Raw genomic sequence first — 22002 nt, forward strand, 5'->3', positions numbered from 1 at the left:
AGTGTTTTCTGTAATAAGCAAGGAAATTGATAGTTTAATTTAGTAGTGTAACATGCCCTGAGGGGAGCAAAAGTATTTTCAACAAAGAGAAAACATCTGCAAAGACATTTATAGAGGCATGTGATAAACAAACTCATGTACTCACGAAGTTAGAATAACATTCTTTTCTGGTAATTAACAAAGCTACCATATATCATAACTTAATTAATCTGAGTTTCAGGATTTCTTATGTATGTGTTTGTTCTGTTTTGTTTTGCTTTTGTGTACCAATCCTTCTCAGTGATATAACATAATTCAGTATTATGGTTGAAAAAGTAGCTAGCCAATTTTTTAATTTCCAATACAAGTCAACTAAGCTTTGTTAAACTGCTATTTCTGTGTAGCATTTTTTAATCAAAGGTTTTCAAAGGTTATTGTGAGGATAATCTAGGCAGTCAGAGGACTGAAGAGCTACAATTTTTAAAAAAAATTTTCTTATGTAAGTATGATGGCTGAGATCCAGTTCTCCTATTCTAAAAGCTACTCTGAGTCAACAACACAGGAGACATTTTGGAGAAGTTACAACAAACTAAAAATGTGAATTTTTCTTGCTGCCTTTTTTGCCTTACAGAAAGTTTGTGTTTTTGAAAAATCTTTCACTGAAAATTATTTCAGCAAATGACTTGTGAAAACAGAATAACTAACGAAACATAATGTTTTTCCTTTGATCTGTTTGGACATCAAATATGCTGTCACAAGGCTACTAGCTAAGCAACAACTAACAGAGTCATAAATGTTTGCAGAGATAGCATTTAGGATTGTAGATGGGACAATAACTAGAAGAATTTAATATAAATAATATAGATAATTTTTAGTCTGAAAAATCAGTTCAATCAATCAATTCTTACATTTTTGGACTTCTGCTAAGAGATGCTTTCTCAGGGAAACTGAGTGTAACTCTCATCCTGGGACATTTAAAACTCAAAAGTTGAACTCCAAGTCAATGTAAAGCACAGCCTTGCGCTGGCAGAGAGATGAACTGTATAGCCCTGAGAAGGATCACTCTGTCTTTCATGATAGAGTTTACTGAATGTGAACTCCCACTCATCTCCCAAGCCTAACAAAGAATTGGAATCAACTGTTATGTAATCACTAGTTATTTTAGTCACATTGCTCGTTCAGTCATATTTTAGTCATATCATAGCATTGGTCAACACAAACCACTTCACAGGTAAATAAGGTAAAGTTTATTGGATGAGTAGCATCTTCCACAAGAACAAGATCAGCTGATGTAGTTGGAAAAAAATACAAGTTTAGAGTACATAGTTACTTACTAAGGTTTGAAATTGAAGTAGCAATAAGTTTAACTTAATTAATTTTAAATTAATTTAAATCAATTAATTAATTTGAAAGAAAAAGGTGGTTCCCCTGTGGCAAGGGAGAGCCAATGAGGTCATTAACAGTGCAAAGAATGCCAGGAAGAAACAGTACTGCTGCTGGTAATATAGAGGTCCTTGTGAAAGACAAACAGAGAAATGATGTGGAAATGATTAATTACAGACATTCAAAAAAACTAAAAATATTTAAATAACCATTATGGAATTCAAGTGTCATCAGAAACAAAAAATGATTCCTCTTTCCAAAAAACATCACAAGAAATAGCTTCCTTGGTAATTTCATTCCAGAGGAAAAAGTGAAATATTAACACTGAGGAACTGTACAGTAACCGAGCCCTCAAACCACTCAGTAAATCATTTAACAGATTTTGGCAGATAATATCAGGAAAAGTTTAAAAAAAGTCTCTCCCCCACGAAGACACAAATCACTGAATTACAAGTCTGAGACACATAAAAAAATTCTTTGTATTAGCTTTATTTGTTAGAAAGATGAAATATTCCAAATCTATCCAATTAAACTTCAGTTGTTCAAACTTTTTGTACATTTTTGAATTTACATCTTGCAATCTTCTTGTTTTCTTAGTTATTTTTCCCAAAGTTAAATAGTTGAGCATATATATCCAAGATGCAGCAGGAAGTGGCATATGTGATTCATTAGGTAATCTCTGACCCTGCACTCAACCATTGTCAGTGTGACAATTCTACTGAAAACATATTTCATAAAGCAGCATCCTTCCAATGAGACAATGATTCTTGTCATAACAACTTCTGTAATTTTAAATGAGTTTTTGGAAGAGCAGAGATGTTCATTCCAATGTCAAGAGATGCATCTCTTCTAAAGATTTAATTTTTGCCCTTCAAAGCTTTCCACTGGAATACCAGCTAGATATTGTTCTTTAATTCTTGTCCTAACAAGTTGTGTTGCTGCCATACAGCAGTTAGTTCCACCCAAAAGCAGAGGCAAAAAAGTTCCAGTCCTTCATAAGTGATTTCCTAAATATATTTTGGGATGAAAAGTACAGCCAAAATGTAAGATAAATACACACCTCAAACAAAGGAAAAGTAAAAAGAAGTGTAACTTTTTGTCAACTGTTTCCAGCATGTACAATTAGTATGTTACAAGCATAACTAAAATCCTAGTTGTGTTTTCAAAGAGTGAAGTCATACCAAAACTACTCCAAAAAGTCCTTTTGCACTATGACTAAAAACTGCATAATGGATTCTTTTCAGCAAGTAATATATATACAGAACTTGGAGATTATTTGAGGGGTGTGCCTCAGATATTTAAAGACAGGGAGATTTATGGTCCAAAACTTATAGAAGTCAGTGGAAATAACACTTGTCCTCACTGGGCTTTGAATCAGGGCCTATCAATTCTATCCATTCTGTGATGTAATTTACATATATTTTGAAACAGAGGTATTCTTCATGCTAAATTTTACTCTTATTACTTTGTAAGGGTAGTATTTGCCAGTGCTGAACTTACCAGCATTATGAAGAGGGGATTTGCTAAAGCCATTTCATATCCTCTATTTCTGAACACGTTTAGTACTAAACAGTTCTGCATAAGACAGAAGAACAAGAAGCACCAAAGAGCAGCAAGGTCAGGAAGGATACTTGTCAAACATGTCACACATTGTTTCCCTCATGTACTCATGTTATAATGTGAATTCTCACTGTATTTATATTCTGTTGCTATAAATTAATTACATTTCATTGTCATGAAAAGTTGAAGTTTTTCCTATTCTGTAACAGTGTGAAGAATTGAGAGACAAAGCTACTGAATATCTTAGCTCAGCTTTCACTGAATTATGAGGGAAAGTTGGGATCCATCCATACTTTTAATTTTTTAATACAGTTTTAACTGTATTAGAGTTCTAGACTGTAATACAGTCTAGACTAGCAAAAGAACTATCCTTCTGCTTCAACTTCAGATGGAGCATAGATAATGTTTTCATATCATTGCAGCAATGAAAGATTTGGTAAAAGAAAGTCTGTGCCAGCAAAACAGTTAAAACTATTGCCCTTGTATATTTGAATGCCAATGCCTCTTTCCATATCCCTAAGCACAGGCAAGAAAACGATCTCAAATCTCAAAAGGGGAAGGATTAAATGGAGAGCTAAAGAAAATGTACAGTGCATCCCCTTTTGTACCCAAAAGAATTCAGAGAGCAGACACAGTAGTTAATTTCTGTGGCTCTTCTCTTTCCATGGAGCTTTCCTCAGGCAGCCATCGGTCTATTACTAAAATTATTCCACTGTAACCACATTATAAAGGCATAAGCAAGAGCTGCCAGAAATTGAGGATTTGTAAAGAGGCTCTGGGCTTCTGAACAATGGGTTCTAGTCTTCCACAGCCCTAGGTGAAATCTGTGAGTAGGCTTTATTATATGGGAAGACAAATTCCACAAAGAACAATTATTCAATGAAGCAAAATTTCAGGTCTTAAAAGCTGGTATATCTGAGGTAGTGAATGCTTTTTGAGAATACATATCTCTAGGCTTTGCTTAGATGTGATAACCTTCTCTGAGAGATAGCTTAGCTATGATATTTATTATGGTAAATGTTTGTTTTATAAAAATCAAACTTAATATAAGTATTGATCTAAAAGAGTTCTTACTACAAGTATAGACTATATGCACATATTATTTAAATATACTATAATATAATTATTTTCCTTGCCGAAAGCAGGTTAGATGTACAGTAAGGCTTCTGTAAAGCACTAGAGATATACCTCAACAACTTAATTCTTCTCTTTTTTCCCTTCCAATTCTTCACTGAAATGATCTTGCATATCTTCCTCCTGTTTGCCATCATTCTTGTCTTTGGTATACACTTTCAGCTTGCACATCTCTGTGTAACTGAGTCAAGGGGCAATGAATCCCTACCTATTCAGTAATTTGGCAGTACTGGACAGTCGCATTTTATAAGCTTCTGGAAAGCTTTGGGTTTTTGATGACCCCACCATTCACCAAAGGCCTACATTTCCTTTGGCATTAGTTATCTAACCATAACTTATTGGATAGGTTTCTAACTGGCAGACTGAGTTCATGTTGCAAAAATCACCTTCAAATTTGTGGTTGGCAGTTTGCATACAATACATGCTGGAATAGACAGTATCCGTGTGGTGAAAATAGTTCACTCATTTGGCACAAAAGAAATGATAACACCATTCATCAGAAGAACAGACAGATGGCATTTGGATTGTCTCAGCAAGGGTTCATATTCTTTATTTTCTCTCTCAACTAAAGTTGTCTTGTTTATTTTTCATGATGATTCATCTGATGCTGCCTAGGGGGCAACACAGTGCTAGAGGCCTAGTGGGCACAAAGAATAAAGGCTAGCAGGCATTCCAGTACTTCTCTAATGTCCACTTTTTTGCTTTGAGTAAAAGCTAACATATTTCTAAATACATTCTTGTCTGTTCTGACTTCCTCTCCTGAAATCTCTGAGTCCTTTTATTCTGTTGTTGTCTGGAAACATTTCATGTTTCTGTTTGAACATTAGTTCATAAATCTTTTTCAAAAAAAGGATTATGCTGAAGACATTTCTTGGACTCACTATGTCTACTCTCTTGCTTTGTGTACGTTCGGTATGTGATCAGGAATATCTATGAGAGTGACTGATGGACAACTGACAAATTCTGTTTAATCAGTACTCACTGGATTTATCCAGTCATTTTCAGCATTCAAACAATGTTCCACCAATGTAAAATTTTCCTTTTCTAATTCTAGATACCTGAAGATTTGCCTGAGCCAAACAGAATTATTCAATGGAATTATGTCTCTCACAAAGTCTATAAATGTGACAGTCTCATTTCAAACCTGAAATGAAAATGTAGTGCAATATAAACTGCACAAAAACTAAGCATGAGATAAATAAGAGTAGACAAGTAAGAAAAATAACATTAGGGAACCCAATTTTCATTCTGGAGGCTATCTTGGAAAAACAACTCTTTAAAAGATTATCACACATAAAAAAGACTCTACCAAACCATACAAATAAATCTGTTTTACTTAAGATGAGTTCACTTCAGAAGGTGTTGATTATCACCTGCAGTACTAGGCTAAACAGGAGGAAAATTCTACAAAAAAACAAAAAACAAACAAACAACAACAACAACAAAAAAACCCTTATAGAGACTTCCAACCAGAGATTTTCTCCCTAAAACAAAAATACTAACAATATTCCTTTAATATACTGCATCTCCAAGCCATACAACAAGTATATAATCTACCTACCAATCCTCCTCCCCCTAACACTGCAGTGTTTGAATATCAAACACAAACATACAATATTTGTCACATTTATGATGGAATTTGAGCCACAAAGATTAACTGGCTTGCCCTAGACAGTACAGAAGGGCTACAAGAAAAACAGAAATAAAACTCATTTCTTGCAAGCCCCTGTTTTAACCACAAGATTGTCCCATTTAGGAATTCCCTGCAATAATGATACAGCTTTTTTTCTTTTTCAAGAAAAGCTCTAACATAAGAGTAAACACTACTCTGATTTTGTTGTAGTGCTTTCAGATGTATGCTGGTCTAAAAGCGAACAGAAGTTGCCCTATAAGTTTTAGAAATACTTGGCTAGACACCAAACATGGCACTTACGTAAGGCTGTAGAATCACCTGACACTTGTAGCTGCCTTGCTGATTTTCCAAGAATTTTAATCCTCTTTTCCCGAAACTATCCCTTTAGTGAGCAAATATGTTTAGGCTATTACTTATATACTTGCTTCAGAGACAATCAGTTTCGTATTTCAAAGAGGAGAATAACACTATGTGCTCTCAAACATCAGAAATCAAAAAATACTTCTTTGTACAGCAAAGTACCAAGTGCGACGTCTCATATAAGAGGGCCCATTCCTAGACTGAGCACTCCCAGTCTGCTTCTACTCTTTAAAAGCCTTTCTACAGAAGAATAATGAAGCTTCACAGCTCCTCCTTCCTGACAAGCAGAGGGATCAGCATGCCAGCAAGGCAGGCATGTGGCTGGTGCACGGCAATTATTAGAGTGTGCAAAAAGCAACCAGAGACAGATATTTACAGCTTGCTGGTTGGAGGCAGAAGTAACTTTGCTTCCTATTATCACAGGCTATTTTTTTTATAGAATGTTTAAGTATATAACTAGTCCAGTTAATTTGCTTTAGTTCACATTTTATGTCAGATATAAAATTTAATGGGTCAAATCCCTAGCCCCATGAAGTCAATGGAAGCTTTAACTACAGACTTCAAAGAAACCAAAATCTGTCTCTATTACTCAAAATATTTCTAATTAGCAACTGCACCACTGGGGCTATTCATTAATAATGACTTTCATGTGTGGTTTTGCATGTGTAATTTACATTTACATCCTTTGTAATAATTAAGGGTCCCTAAAGTGACAACAGAATGTATTAAGAAGTCCCTGAACCACAAATTATGGGAAGGCAGAAAAATATTCTGGGGAATTACCACTTCCTTTGCAGTCTTCTACTTCACAAAGGATGACTGCATGTTCTTAGAACAACAGAACCACAGAACCATTGAGGTCGGAAGGGACCTCATGGAGATCATCCAGTCCGAATCCCTGCCCAAAGGAGGATCAACTACAGCAGACTATCCAGGGCTGTGTCCAGTCAGGTTTTGAGTATCTCCAAGGATGGAGACTCCACAGCGTCTCTGGACAACCTGTTTCAGAGTTTGACTAGCCTCACAGTAAAAAAAAACAAACAAAAATTCTTATGTTTACATGGAACTTCTGGTATTTCAATCCGTGCCCACTGCCTCTTGTCCTGTCACTTCTTTGCAGTGGCATCACCTTGTGGTTGTATGTATAGTGGGGGAATATTTGGAGAAATTCTCCACTGTTGCAAAATCACCAGCATAACTCCACTTAAGCTATACAAAAGGTCATTAAAAAGGTCATTCACTGTAAGTCATCAGTGTGTCAAAGCAAATTCCCACTCTGCCCCTATATAAGCATTTCATAGCACTACTCCTGCAAGCAGTCTTTCCCTCAAAAACAGCACTACCTTATAATACTTCTGTACCTTATGAGGTTTCAGGAACCAGAAAGGACTTGCCATAGCAAATGGGTGAAGGTTGGAAATGGGCTGTGTCTAGAAAGCAAATTTCCTAGAAAACAAGCTTTACTGATCACGCTGCTACAGAAGTATAATAGCAGAAAAGGAGGATGAAAGCGTGGACTTAGTGGTGGCTACTGCTGGCAGGAGCCACCGACACTCCCCTAGCAGCTGCCATTCTGCACTTCCCAACTCTTTCCTCCCTTAGAGTTAGCAAAGCAGTGGCAGGAGGGGGCTATGGGCTGCACAAGCTACTGCAGCTCTGGCAAGCAGAAGGACAGCAACTGCTCCCCACAGACTAATGCCCTTGGCATCTGCCTACTTCCCCTATGCCCAAGGCCAGTCTTCAGTGGAAATTTCTCTAGTGTAAAACCAACTGATAGTTTGGGGCTATACCAGGCATTTCATTGTTCTAGCACTGGCGTAGATATACCAGTTGAGGTAAGAGTAGAGCAAAAAGAACAAAACAAAGCACAGGAGCTTCTACTGCTACCTCATCCTGTTCCAGTTTCTCTGACACAACACAGCTGGAGGCTGCACACGGATGAAATACGTAAGGATGTCAGTCACTTACAAGAAAGTGTGACTGCAGGAATACTTCTCTGTGTGGACATAAATGACTCCATATGCTTGCCTCATGCCTGCAATGCCCCCAAGCTCCAACATAACTGAAGCTTTGGTGACCCTGAACTCAGCTGCCTTCAGTGAGAATTATACAATTTAAGTGTGGGAATTGTCCTGTGATACTCATGAATTTCAAATTCTGGCAACAAACCAAAAGGAATTAAGCATATAATTGCAGTTATTTATTAAAATTTCTGCCTAATCAAAACAGTTGTGCATAACTGAATGAAAACAGTTAAAGAATGAATTTGTTGTTCCCTCTTACTAGACAATAGTTTAATTTTCTGGGGTTCAGTAACTACACTTTTCAACTGAAAACTGAATCTCATCTATAAAAAAAATGTAGTTTTTAAAACTTCACTGCTGAACATACCATACTAAATAATTATTTGAAAGGCTAACAACGGTCTCCGTATTTGTCTTTATCTTCTCGCTCCTAAAAATGCAGGGTTTTTAGACCCAAACACACATTGCTTCTGGGATACAGGATGTCTGATGGGAAGGAATTTGAAAATTGCTTAAAATCTTAGATAATCAGTTTCATGCAAATAGAGCTGACTTCAGCTTTTTGCTTGAGGGATTTTTTGACAAATAATGTAGTTTGTCAATTGTCAATTTTCTAGTGGGAAAACTAGGGATAATTTCAAACTATGATAGTTTGTTTTCTCCATCTGATCTGAAACATTCTGTTTTGAACTAGTTTATTAAACACTGAATATATCTCCCTGTCAGCACATTTCCCAAATTAAGCAGGAATTTAAACTTTCATTCCTTCTAAGGGCCAAGCCTGCAATAAAAACAACATCTGCCTGGAGATCTGTGAATTTTCCTCTGCATCATGGGAAGTACTTTCTGGCCAGAGAATCTGCCCTGTACAGCAGAATAGTCACATCAAGCCCTTCTAAAATTCCCATGTGGTACTGACCCAAATTGGAAAATGCTGAGAGATGAATGTGCATGAAATAAAGCATGTTAGGTCAGTTGTTTAAAAAAAAAGAAATCCAATTTTAGAGATGTGGGTTTTTGTGACTCTCTGTATGTATCGCCACTGAGTGGGGAAAATTAAAATGTTAACTTTTATTCTATTTGGAATGAAAGCAAAAAATGTATCTTTGGATTTGGCTCTGAAAAAAAAAAAATCCAAATTTCATTCAGCACTACCTGCCACCTTCCACAAGTAACAGTGGAATTTCTGAGATGTATCTTGGAACCTGCTTCAAAATTAATTTTTAATTGCTCTTGAGCATCTTCAGAGACTTCTTGCACAAGGCTTACTTCCAAGTCCAAAGGCCAAGTAGGATCTTGTAGTTCCACTACCTGTAGGAGAAATAGCAGTGACTTCTCAAAGCAATATGTATGTTTTCACAGGGTTCTTCTGGTCTTTGAAGAAGCTCTTCAAGTCTCCCCAGTCTGTGATATTGAGCAAAGCAGGAATACAGGCATGCACAGGTACGGCTAACAAATGAAACTAATGCTGGTATCCTTGGAGGGAAGCTCATGCAGGTTATAAACACAGTGCTTTTCTTTCCTTCAATCTGTGTTATGCCAAGTGAAAAATCTAGGCAACTTTCAGAATTCCACTCATTTAAACTAGTAAGAATGATCACAATTGTTATAAAGAATGATAACAGAAATTTTCATACAAATTTTGCAAACATGTTCTATTTATATTACAAAATACTCAATAGCCCTGGCTCAAGTGAAAATAACTCTGCAAACAAAGTAACTAGCTTTATGTCCCAATATTTTAAAACATTTTGGTTTATCAAAATGCAAATTCCAACTTCTTCTAAAGAAGGCTTTCATATCACCATCCTACAAAAATATTTATATCCACAGGGGCCTTAATATTTTTCTATACTTTAGGGAAGATAAACTATTGCAATTTTTGGATTGCAGAAAAGCACACTGTATCATTCTTCTAGACAGAAGTAGTAACAGGGACAAAAGTAGTAATATATTTTACTTCTACTAGTACTTATTATTCTCTTCATTTAAAACTTTCTCTGTTTAAATGTTTAAGAACTCACCAAGTCTTACAGAAGCCAACACAAACTGTTTTTTAAAGTTGTAAATACTTTGTTCACAGGTATATACAAGTGTGTATTTTAATTTTAACATTTATGATAACGATATGAGAATTGCAGAAATGAAGTATGCAGTGCATACTGTAGTGCAGGCACTCCACAGATAAGATTTCTGAATGCCATAAATAGTATTTACCAGATATTTTTAAGCACTTGAACAGCTTAGTTTAATGTCTATTAACTTTGATTTTTATGTATTTTTGCTTTTCAGACTACAGTGAACAGACTCATCTTAAGCACATTTTTCTGGACTACATCTTAACCTTTCCAGACTGTGTGGACACCTGGCAGAATGGGGTGTCCACTATGGAACGCAAGGTACAAACCCTAGTTGTCTCCCACCAGCAAGGACACAATGGACATCATTTGGACACAATGCCATGCGAATACAGTAGGTAGCACTACTCCTGAACCAAAGGTAATATGGCTATGTCCTGAAAAGGACTAAGAAGATTCACTTGTTTAAACCATCACTATCTGAGATATTTCTATGCCACTTGGTCAACACAGCCACTGATCTCCATTTCCCTCCCAACACGTTGCAATAGTCTAATGTATGTTTACTTTGCATTTTCTGTTTTTGCTTAACCTGAGTGATCAGGTATCAAGTATCTATTTCCAGATAACTGAAGCCTGAATGTATTTGCTATTAAAAAGTAAATAATTTAAGAAAACAATAAAAAATTAACAATACTGGATTTATTCAGGTCAGAGACATCAAATACAAGATATTACCCTTTTTATGACCTGCAGCAAATCTACTTCTTGGAAATATTTTTGTAATTCAGTTACTTTAACACACATAATTCCATGAAAAGTTGAGTCAAGTAAATAACTGATGTCCAAGCATTTTAAAGGGCATCTAGTTTGAGGATCCTTTTTTCATGGAGAAAAGACAACTTTGGAACTAACATTACAGAAGCACTTTTAATTACTGGTTGTGTGGATTTTACAAAAAAAAAAAAAAAAAAGCACCTGTTGCTGAATGACTGCCTAAAGAGTGTGGGATCTTCTCTGAAATCTGTATAAAAAAGGATGAAAAATTTAGGATGTTGCCCTTAAAATCATTTTTCATTCAGGCAGTATTTAACTCCGTAAACTGATCTGAATTTCTACTGTGTCAATTAGAGTTATTTATACAATTTAAATTTTCATGACTGGACACCAAAACTTTGGAGAAATAAGAAAAGTATAAGAACATAACTTTCTTTCCATTTTAAAAAAGCTTTCTTGCCTTCTTTCATCTCCATTCACAGACAGCATATAAAATCTACAGTTTGAAAGAAATACAAAATGAAAAACTGAAGAAAAAAATGATACTTCTATGAGGGGTGGGATTTAGTCATTCAAAAATATTTAATATCTCTCTTCCTTATTTTTATTGCTGTAGAAGAACAAATCATGTACTTCTTGTATTCTTTAATACAAAGCTGAGAACACAGGATATGATTTGAAGGCGTACCATACAGTGCCATACAGATAGATGAGCAAGGCCTACACTTTAACTAGAGTAGTAGAAGCAGTGTGGCCATATTAGTTTGGTGTTTTGCCCAGCCTAGTTCACAGCGCAGTTCGCTAAAGGGAAGCACTATAAAAAAGTTACACTGCATTAATTACCCAAGCTAGCAAATATTGTACAGAGCAGAGAGACTCAAAAAGTAAAATATACAGTTTACTTGTCAGATATTACCTACTATGATAGATGATAAATTGCAGTATGTTACAAAAATAACAACCTATCTATATTTACATAAATACTGTATGTAGGACACTTTGGTAGTTACAGTATAATATGTCTGATTTGAAGCATTTCTTCTGTAACGACTCTAATGATCTAACTTAACTGGAATTCAGAGAAGAGCATATGAGAATTAGATCCAGCACACCAATAGATCCCTCAAAAACAGGAGGATGAACTGTTCACTTTAAGGATCATGATTTTTTTGATTAGAGGTACAAATGTGAAGATCAACAGACTATCAAAAAATTATGTGATTAAAAAGCTACTTTCACATGTATGGGCTTATCATAGTCTTTCAGCCCTTGCCTTGGGCTGGCAGCCAGCTCTCCTGCAGGAGGTGTGCTGCTGTTGACGAGTTGTGTCGTCAGGTAAGGGAGTTACGGGAGGAGGTCAGTAGGCTGCGCAGCATCCGGGAAGCGGAGCAAGTGATAGACAGGGTATTTTCAGAGACTGTGCAGCTTCAGGAGTCCCAACCCCCTGCAGCAGTGGAGTTGCCAGAGGGCTCTGTGCCATGTGAAATGGTACATCATAATATCGTAGAAGGCTGGAAACTGGTCACTGCTCGTAGGAGGAGAAAGGCTCCTACTCCTCCCGAAGACTTGCAGCTGAAGAACAGGTTTAGTGCCCTCCAGGATGAGGAGGAGATGGGCATGGCTGCAAGGGAAGTACCTAGGACAACAGACCCTGTGCCCTGCCGGAACACCCGGAAAAAGCGGCGGGTGATTGTTGTGGGGGACTCCCTGCTGCAGGGGATGGAGGCATCTATCTGCCGACCTGACCTCATGTCTAGAGAGGTTTGTGGCCTGCCGGGGGCTCGTGTGAGAGAGGTCATGGAAAGACTGCCAAGGCTCGTCCATGCTTCGGACTATTACCCACTGCTGCTCTTCCATGTGGGCGCCAATGACACCAAGGGCAAACTGGAGACCATCAAGCAGGATTTCAGAGCTCTGGGAATGGTGGTCAAGGGTCTGGGAGCCCAGGTCATCTTCTCCTCAATCCTGCCAGTGAGGGGGATGGATGAGAGGAGGAGGAGACGGACTTTCCAAGTTAACGACTGGCTGCGCCGCTGGTGTTGGCAACAGGGTTTTGGTTTCTACGACCATGGGACCCTGTTTGAAGATCGACAACTGATGGCGAGAGATGGGATCCACCTCACGAGGCAGGGCACGCTGGTCTTTGCCAACAGGTTGGCCAACCTGGTAAGGAGGGCTTTAAACTAGGAAAGATGGGGGAAGGGGAGAGTTATAGTGACAGGGTAGCTGGCAAAAGACTGCTCAAGTCAGGACACCTCCAGCAGGTGAATGCAGCCAGGGAAGTGCGCATGGGATGTGGCTATGGAGGACCCTCTTTTACCCCTCCTGGGAAACCTGCATGCTCGATCACCTCGCTGAAATGCCTGTACACCAATGCACGCAGCATGGGGAACAAACAGGAAGAACTAGAGATCTGTGTGTGGTCGCAGGGCCAGGATCTCATTGCCATTACAGAGACATGGTGGGATAGCTCGCATGACTGGAGTGCTGTCATGGATGGCTACGTGCTTTTTAGGAAAGACAGGCCAGGAAAGCGAGGTGGTGGAGTTGCTCTTTATGTGAGAGAGCAACTGGAATGTATTGAGCTGTGCCTAGGGGTGGATGAAGAGCGAGTCGAGAGCTTATGGGTAAGGATTAAAGGGCAGGCTAGCATGGGTGACACTGCTGTGGGTGTTTACTACAGGCCACCTGATGAGGAAGAGGAAGTCGATGAGGCCTTCTACAGACAGCTGGAAGTAGCCTCACGATCCCAGGCCCTGGTTCTCATGGGGGACTTCAACCACCCCGATATCTGCTGGAAAGACAACACAGCTAGGCACAAACAGTCCTGGAGGTTCCTGCAGAGCATTGGTGACAACTTCTTGACACAGGTGGTGGAGGAGCCAACAAGGAGAGGTGTGCTGCTGGACCTTGTACTAACAAACAAAGAAGGACTGGTGGAAGATGTGAAGGTTGGGGGCTGCCTTGACTGCTCAAAAAAGAATTTTTTTTCAAAAAGCTGGATATCAAGATTAACAAGCTTGTCTCTTTCCTTCGCTCTCATTTTAAGATTGGTTTTCAAAATACAGGCATATTTTTGATGCAGATAGGATGTAATGACTATAAGGCATTCTTTTTTTTAATTGTGTAAGAGTGAACAGCAATAATTATTAGAAGCCAAAAGAGAAATTTCCTATTTGACAAAATATATTCAATACTTAACATATTTCAGTATAATATATCTCAGGCAATGATCACAAGCAGATGCAAAATATCCAACTTGATAGCAAGGAATATATGAGAAAATATATATAGCTAGGAACATATTAGAAAATATTAGAGAATATGTAAACAGATATCAGAATAAAGTGTTGTATAAACATCACATTGTAATACAGAACACATATTCCAATCATTATCTGCAATTTTTGCTCTGTGTTCTCTGAAAAATAACCAGCTTGCCCTTTTTCTTTAATGCGAAACCATCATCACCCAGAAAAAAAAAAATATTTTCACTAGAAAACATCCTGATGAACTGAAAAAATGTTGACTCTTCATTGCTTTTCTGTAGGCTTTCTTACAGAGCAATTTTTTATCGAAGAAATTCCTTTTTTAACGAAAGCTTTTTTGGTATTTCTTCAGCTACTATCTGCTTTTTATTTTGTTATTCAGTTACAGTTCTACACTAAAAGCTTTAGCTTCAAGAATAAATATAACTGATTATTCAGAGCTCTAAATCTCTTCAAATCTAGTATTTCAAGCTGTAAGTGCATTACTATTTGAATAATTACAAAGTATATTAATAAGAGCAAATGTACATTTTTTCCACTGAATATTTAGCTATTTGATAAATCTGTTGATTATATGCAACTCTCCTACCAGGCAACAACGGCAGAATGAAGGAGTCCAATCAGTCCAAAGATTCTCTTCCTAAAGAGAAGACAAATATGACTCATGTCATATCCAGAGCTAAAATACTTTTCTAAACTTGAGAAGCTTAAAATAAAACCTCCTTTATAACATTTATACGTTTGTTCTCCTGCACATGCAGAAACATTCAGCTATCCTTTGGAATATACAACCATATATTATCATATATGGGAAAAGAAAAAATAAAATTAACATGAAAACAAGACAATGAATGACTCATTGATGTTTCCAGAATAGTCAATGTAGTCCACAAGTTCAAAGGATAATTGTTGGATTTACTGAACCCTACTTGTTAAAGGCATTAATATCCATATTAATATATCTATACATATCCATACATATCTAAACATATCCATATTAAGTGTGACAACTGTGCAGCATTTTAGAAGGGGTTACATTCAGTTCTGGTACGGGCAATGGAATGAGTTACCTGGACACATAAAAATGATGTGATTACAAACCCTGTTCTTTAGCAGTCTGCATCTCCCTTCTCATCAAAGAATCTAGAACCCCACATAAAATGCCCAGGTTTGCTATACAGTATGCATAAGGAGTTTTGGTACCATCCTGAGGCATCACAGTTGTCTAATGCTAGCCCACAGGAAACGCAGCAGAGTGTTGTCGCAAATCCCTAAAAACTTGCTCAGGCCAAGACACAGACCCTCAACGTACTTACAATTCGCAGCCCAGAATCCTCTCCTAATAGTAAGATCCAGCTACCATTCTGTTAAAAAATGGAGCAAGGCTTGATGTTTTCCATTTAATCACAGCCAGGGTAACAGAAGGAAGTGAGAAAACAAACACCTGTCATATAGCAACCTACTGTTGCTGTGTATCCCCGTTAACCCAAAAAGGTTCAAATAAATATATGGCAGAAATGCGGTCCTACCCAGCAAAAGACAGGGCTTTTGAAAACAAAGGCAACTCTGCTCCTTTTCTGTTAAAGTTGTGCCACTGAAGCAAACAATTCAAAGTCTATAGGGATAGAAACAGTGTGTGATATTTACCCCAAGGAATAGGGCATTCAGCAAGGAGCAACACATCCTCATCTCTAACTCACACTCCCGGGACTATATAAGTTCATGCAGTCACTCTTTAAAATAAAATATTTGGAGGGAGAAGACTGAGGTTTGAACACTCTCAGACAGAACCAAACTGAATCTTCCACCTCTTATGTCAGCAATCTAACAGCTAGGCTGTTAAATAAAAGGTTATGCAACCTCCCCATCTTTCAGCCACATGTTAAAAGAAAGCAGCCACACCAAACTCCAAGAATCCGTGAATATCAGTGTGTGAATGTGCTTGGTGGGCCCTGAGAATACTGACAAAATAGAGCCACTTGGGCACTTAAGCTGAGCATTGTAATCGGCTGAATGAGAGACAAGTGCTAAACTGCTTTAGCTGATGTGTACTGGATATGCAGAGGAGCAGACCTCTTGATAGTCTAGAGACATAAATTAAAATCAAGGAAGTGTTTTGTGATTTTAGGCATCTCCTGGGTTAGGTAGCAGCCGTGTGAGATTTCTTAGATTGCATTTTTGGACTTATGCTCCTAAATTCTCCCTAAATCCTGCTTTAGGCAGTTAAGTCCTTTATCGGATCTAGCCAAGAAACTAACACTCACTCCCTCACTCTCACTCTCCCTCCCTGTGTTTTTACTGTATCTGGTAAGTATTTAGGTCCTACTATGTTTTGCCTCCCTTTTATTTTTAATGAGATCATTCTCTCTCTAACATGTACTTAACTATTTACCCTATGTGCAATTTCTTTTTTATATTCACTAGTTCATACATAATTACTAAGTGTGGTTAAACAATTTACTAAAGGCCTTATTTCAGAAGTACTGAGGACCCACAGCTGCAATTTACTCAAAGGGAATTAAGATCCTTTGAAAAACCCATAATGCAGTGCTGTACAGAAACGCCAGAGATACTGGTTCCAGTCTAGCCCTGTTCTGCCCATATTAACTAACTTTTAAAAACCAGCTGCAAACACAACTTTCTGGCACCTCATATCTAAACAAATTTGTTCAAAGCCAGCTTCTACCCAACACCACATTTCACTATGTAGATATATTCTTAGTTCACTGCATTAATTCTTCCCCTAAAACAGGGATTTACATTGTTTGCAATCTACTTTCCAAACATTTTTGCTACTAAGACTTCTATAAAATTAAAATGGTTACTAAATGTTTCTGCAACAATAATGTCTGTCTGTTCTAGTCTTTGCCTACTGTAGTTTATTCACCTTTTCAATATGAAAGCAGCACTTTGACAAAATGCCAGACAGCCACTTTTTCATTATAATAGCAAAAAGTTGCCAGCTTTTATTTTGCTAGATGTTTGGTTGTTGTTTCTTTTTTCAAATAAATCACTACATGCTAAGCAACTCTGTGCAAGGTTTGTCTGCCATCAATGATATGCTGATGTCTACTTATCTTAGCGGCTATGCAGAAGTTACAGCCTGCAACTACTGATTGGGTAGCAAGGCAGCTGTTCCCAGCTCCAGTGGGGTTCCTAAAATCTCATGTTAAACCCTACAGTACAGAAAGTTAGTGTGGCCATATCTAGCCTCGGTGGAAGACAACATTTGAGCTTTTTCAAACTCATGATTATTATTTTGTTAATGCCAAACAAGTATCATTACCCACAGTACCATACTCTTCACTTTTTTTCATCCTTCAATTGCTATGCATAACAAAGTAAAAAAATTCACCAAGATTTGAAAACAGTACTGTTCCCTGCCTCCTAGGCAATACATTAAAACAGCAACAGATTTAACGACCAAAAGTCAATATATATGTGCTGCTTTGCCTTCTTCATACTTTGTATCTCAAACTTTTCTGCAATGCTAGTAACATAGGGCATCATGGATTGCATTGATCACTGATAGATTGTTGCAAAAAATACCGAAGAATCACCTACTTAGCTTATTATCATCCCTGACCTTTCTGTCATTGTACATACACTGTATGGCACTAGAATAAGAGCAGCAAAAGCAACGCATTTGGTATGATCTTTTCAACTACTGCATATTTGATAGCATTGTGTATTCTGATTATATCCATTCCTAAGAATCAATTTTATTTTTTTTTAATAACTGATAATTCAGAAACCACTAGAACTTAAACTGGAACTTAGATTTGGAAATGTGAACATCCACCCTTCAACTGTTTTTAAAACTAATCTTACTTTCTAGGATTGAAATAGGAGTGGCTGTAAGTCAATAGGGTTTAATTTTTTTAAAGCAAAATAATTATGTTTTTTTAAAATCTCTTGGTATATAGGATAATTCAGGTTGGAAAGGACCTCAGGACATCTAGTCCAACCTCCTGCTCAAAGCAGAGCACACACTGAATTCCAAGCAACTTGTTTAAGTCTTTGTCCAGGTGGGTCAGGAAATCCTCCAAAGATGGAATTCTATGCAACCGTTAAATTTGTTAAGTCTCACCATTTCCACAAAACTTAAATAAATTTAGTATTTGCTTTACTACAGTGACACTGAGCATTTTTCCATTTAAATGGTGCCTGCAGGAGCTATCTCACTGAAACTTTAAAGAGTGTACTAAGCAACAAACTGAAACAAAAGAAAACAAAGTTGCTTCTGAGGACTCATTGTTCCTTAGTCAAGGCTGAAGTAACTTAAACATCACTTGCTAAGGTCTTCAAAAGTTACACCATTCAGTAATTTTTTTTTTAAATAAAGCCTGTTAGAGCCTTTTTTTTTTTACATTTATTAGTGGGGGTTTTTTAGAAGAAAAAGTGTAGCAGTTTCCTGTAGAACAAATAGTTCTCTGGAACATTCTGCTTTAAAAGAAAATGAAAATATTAATCTTATTTGCCTAATCTAATCTTTCTCCAATTAATTTGTCTTTGCTACACATTCCTTGGCAATAAGTTACAACAGCTGGATAGCTAGTTAGCTACCTTTAAAAAAAATAGCGGAAAAATGGCCAAAAAGCCACTACCACATTTCTCTTGGAATATAACTACTTTCTTGGATTAACTACTTCTTATTGGGATATATGCCAAGACAGACTAAAACATGGGGGGCTCAGCTCCAGATTTACAGTATGCAGGTATTAATTTTTAGATCCACTGCCTGCCACTGCCTGTTCCTTCAGTCTAGGTTAGTTTTGCTTGGTTTTGTTTATACTGCTCTTTATTGCTGAAGATCTTGATTTAGGGTAATTTTACATATTTACCTGAAGTAAGGCCAAATATCATTTAAAGCACAGTTTTATTGTTATCTTGTGTTTAGTTGAGTTGCAGACACCATTTGTACAAGAAATTGCTTAAAGAATCATCCAATCAAAAGCTTAAAAAGCATAAGAAAGGAATATACTTCTACCTTCCTCTACTGTGGGGATAAAACTCTGTAGGTATCTTTCTGAATGAGGACTACCAAGACTTATGTAAGAAGTTGTAAAATACTGTTGTACAGTAGGATGGGGAAGGACAGTCCTTGAAACCTTACTTAGAATGGCCCATATGTACAGTACAACTGCGGATTTTTTTTTTTTTTTTTTAAAGTACCACTTGTCTGGCCCTCCAGTAGGAAATAACCACTTTTGCTGTCTGTGTGTTCTTTTTTTAATGGGGTGACGGCAGGGAGAGGGGAAGGTATTATCTAAACTAGTAAAAAGTTACATCTCTTTCCCCCCACCTTGCATAACTATCACAACCCGACGATAACACAGTGTAAGATTGATTACAAAATTAATTTTTTTCTTGTTTAGTTAAATATGCCAAAGGAGAAATAGGGCATGAAAAAGAACACTTAAAGAATAAACCACACCTTAAAGATATAAAAATGACCACACTGGGTCACATCAAGGTCCAAATAGGCCCAGTATCCTATTTCCAACAGTGGCAAAAAATGAATACCTAGAGAATAAGAACAAGGTGAAAATACAGTCAGATTTCCCTTGGAAGAATCTCCCGGATTCCAGAGATCTGCATCTCAGGGATTTCCCAACTCAACAGTGATTTTTTGTGTAATAGATCCTTTTCTAGGAACTTCTCTAAACAGTTTCTGAACCCGGCCTTAGTATGCCATGCTCCAAAGTTACTTGATAGGCAGAAGATTCTCTCTCAACTTGCAGCGTACTGCTAGCTATCTAACAACAATTTTAAAGTCTGTTATGTTTAATCTAATAAAATGCTTCAGGGTCCTTCCTACAACTACATAAAACATAAACAACAAGAAATCTTTTGTCTATCTATTCCTAGACAAAAAGTTCTGGGCATGTGGAAGTCCTCTGTTTCCAAAAGAAACATAAGAAAATAAGAGCAACTGAATGCAGAGAACAGCACATACCAGAAACATTAGGACACAGTAAGGAATTACAGGACAGCAAGTACTGTTAGCATAAAGAGCAGGCTCTGAAGAAATGTACTAATTAAAGATAGATTTCTAAATCGGTGGAAGCAGTGGAAAACGGCAGGCTCTCTGTTCATCCATTCATTCACCCTCTCTTTACACCCTTGTTTTTTTCCACTATTTTGAAGTGAAGATGATGGAAAAAAAACAAAAAAACTTAACCCTTGTGCTCCAAGACTTGTGGTAAGACCACAATCATTCTGTTCCTACACAGTGAGAATTATGAAAGTTAGTCAATTGTGGCTGACAATGTTGCCTGAATCAGTAGAATGAGTGTTAACATACAAACTTTTATAAATGGGGTGGCAATAGTGGAGAGAAATGGGTTTTCAGTTCTACCTGTTTTTAATTGTTCCTGCAGAGGACAATGTTATCATCCTAATTCCAGCTTTTTAAGGAAGTTCCACAAATGCTTGAACATTGTTCTGCTTTATTCTTCTTTTCCATTTCCACAGGTGATCTAATCTGAAATGCAAAATAAACTACTGTTCTCTCTGATGACAGCTCACAGTATTTCTTTTAGAGTTTTATTTCTATCCTGAATTTCTGCTTTTCTCACCAATATTTCATTAAGGGTCAGCTCACACTTGCCATGTCTAAAACAGAGGTAACCTTTCTGATTCAAATCATTTTATCTTATCTAACCATCATTCAAGTTCTCATTATGGGCATCTCTTTTACTCCGCTCTGCTTAGATTTGCACTTCCTAACTCATGCAGACTACATTTTATGAATAATTACGAGACTATCTTTCCTATCTCTTCACATTTAACATATACCCAGATTCTTACCTGATCTTTCAATTACCATGACATCTTTTTTCTTTGACTTTAGGACCTTGAAAGGCACTGCAGAGGACACTTTTACAGCGGATGCGTTCAGACAAAGCAAAGGAATGTAAATCCGTATGTCTCTGGTTATCTGCAGTCATGGTATCTCTGCCTATAGCCCTCTTAACAGCCTTTCAGTGTCATTCCCCAGCTTGTGATACAAGAAATACAGCTGAAGACAGATATAGCGTTGTTCCTTTCAGAGAGGCCATGAATTCATAGATGTGTAAGTCTTGCCTGGAAGGTTTTAGAGCAACTGCTATCTTTGTCTGAGATTTTGGGAGTTATGGTCTTTTCTTTAAAAAAGGCATCAGATCTGTGCTGTAAATGCACAGTACTCATGCAATAGACTCCACGCTTTCATTAGAGGCTGACTTATATCTGGAAGCCCATAACGTTTCCTTCATGAAAAGGCACTATGACTACTTAGTTCATGTAAAGTAGATCAGGTGCTTCCCAAACAGCATCGGGCTTACTATTCTATGTTCCTGGCAAGCACGAGATTTACCGCACCAACCGCCTGTTACAGCATAGCACATACACAACAGCTCTGCACAACGAAACCCTCAGATCCCATCCCACGTGCGTGCTACACAACGCGCTGGAAACATCCAAGGCAAGAGCGAGAAATACCTAAGTCCTAGGGACAAATAATCTTTTCTTAAACTTGGAACTTTCACGGGATCGTGTCCTTGCCCGCCGCCCCGTCCCCCTCCACGGACGAACCACCCGCCTCGCCCCGGCGCTCCCCGCCGCTGTCCCGGGGCCCAGAGGAGCCTCAACGGCCGCTCCGGCACAGTCCGGCGCCCCCGCCCCCCGCGTGACTCCCGCCCCCCGCGCGTGGAGCCGTTACGGAACGCGCATGGAGCGGGGTTTTGCAACCTCCTTCCATCTTGCGCCCGCCGCCCGCCGCCCGCCGCCCGCCGCCCGCCGCCCGCCGCCCGCCGCCCGCC

At 37.9% G+C, this 22002-nt stretch overlaps 1 long non-coding RNA gene across 2 annotated transcripts; it reads right to left on the bottom strand.

The window, feature by feature from the left end:
- Positions 1-8248: 8248 nt before the first annotated feature.
- On the bottom strand, positions 8249-21738 carry LOC106490209 (uncharacterized). Of its 2 annotated transcripts, XR_010884429.1 has the most exons (5): positions 21011-21738; positions 20559-20684; positions 14787-14837; positions 11130-11175; positions 8249-9384 (listed from the first exon to the last, which is right to left on the bottom strand). It is a non-coding gene; the product is annotated as an uncharacterized lncRNA (long non-coding RNA). The 2 variants fall into 2 exon arrangements; XR_001293567.2 differs by lacking the exon at positions 11130-11175.
- Positions 21739-22002: the final 264 nt, after the last annotated feature.

This window comes from Apteryx mantelli, chromosome 5 (assembly GCF_036417845.1).
Source record: "Apteryx mantelli isolate bAptMan1 chromosome 5, bAptMan1.hap1, whole genome shotgun sequence".
Lineage (NCBI taxonomy): Eukaryota > Metazoa > Chordata > Aves > Apterygiformes > Apterygidae > Apteryx > Apteryx mantelli.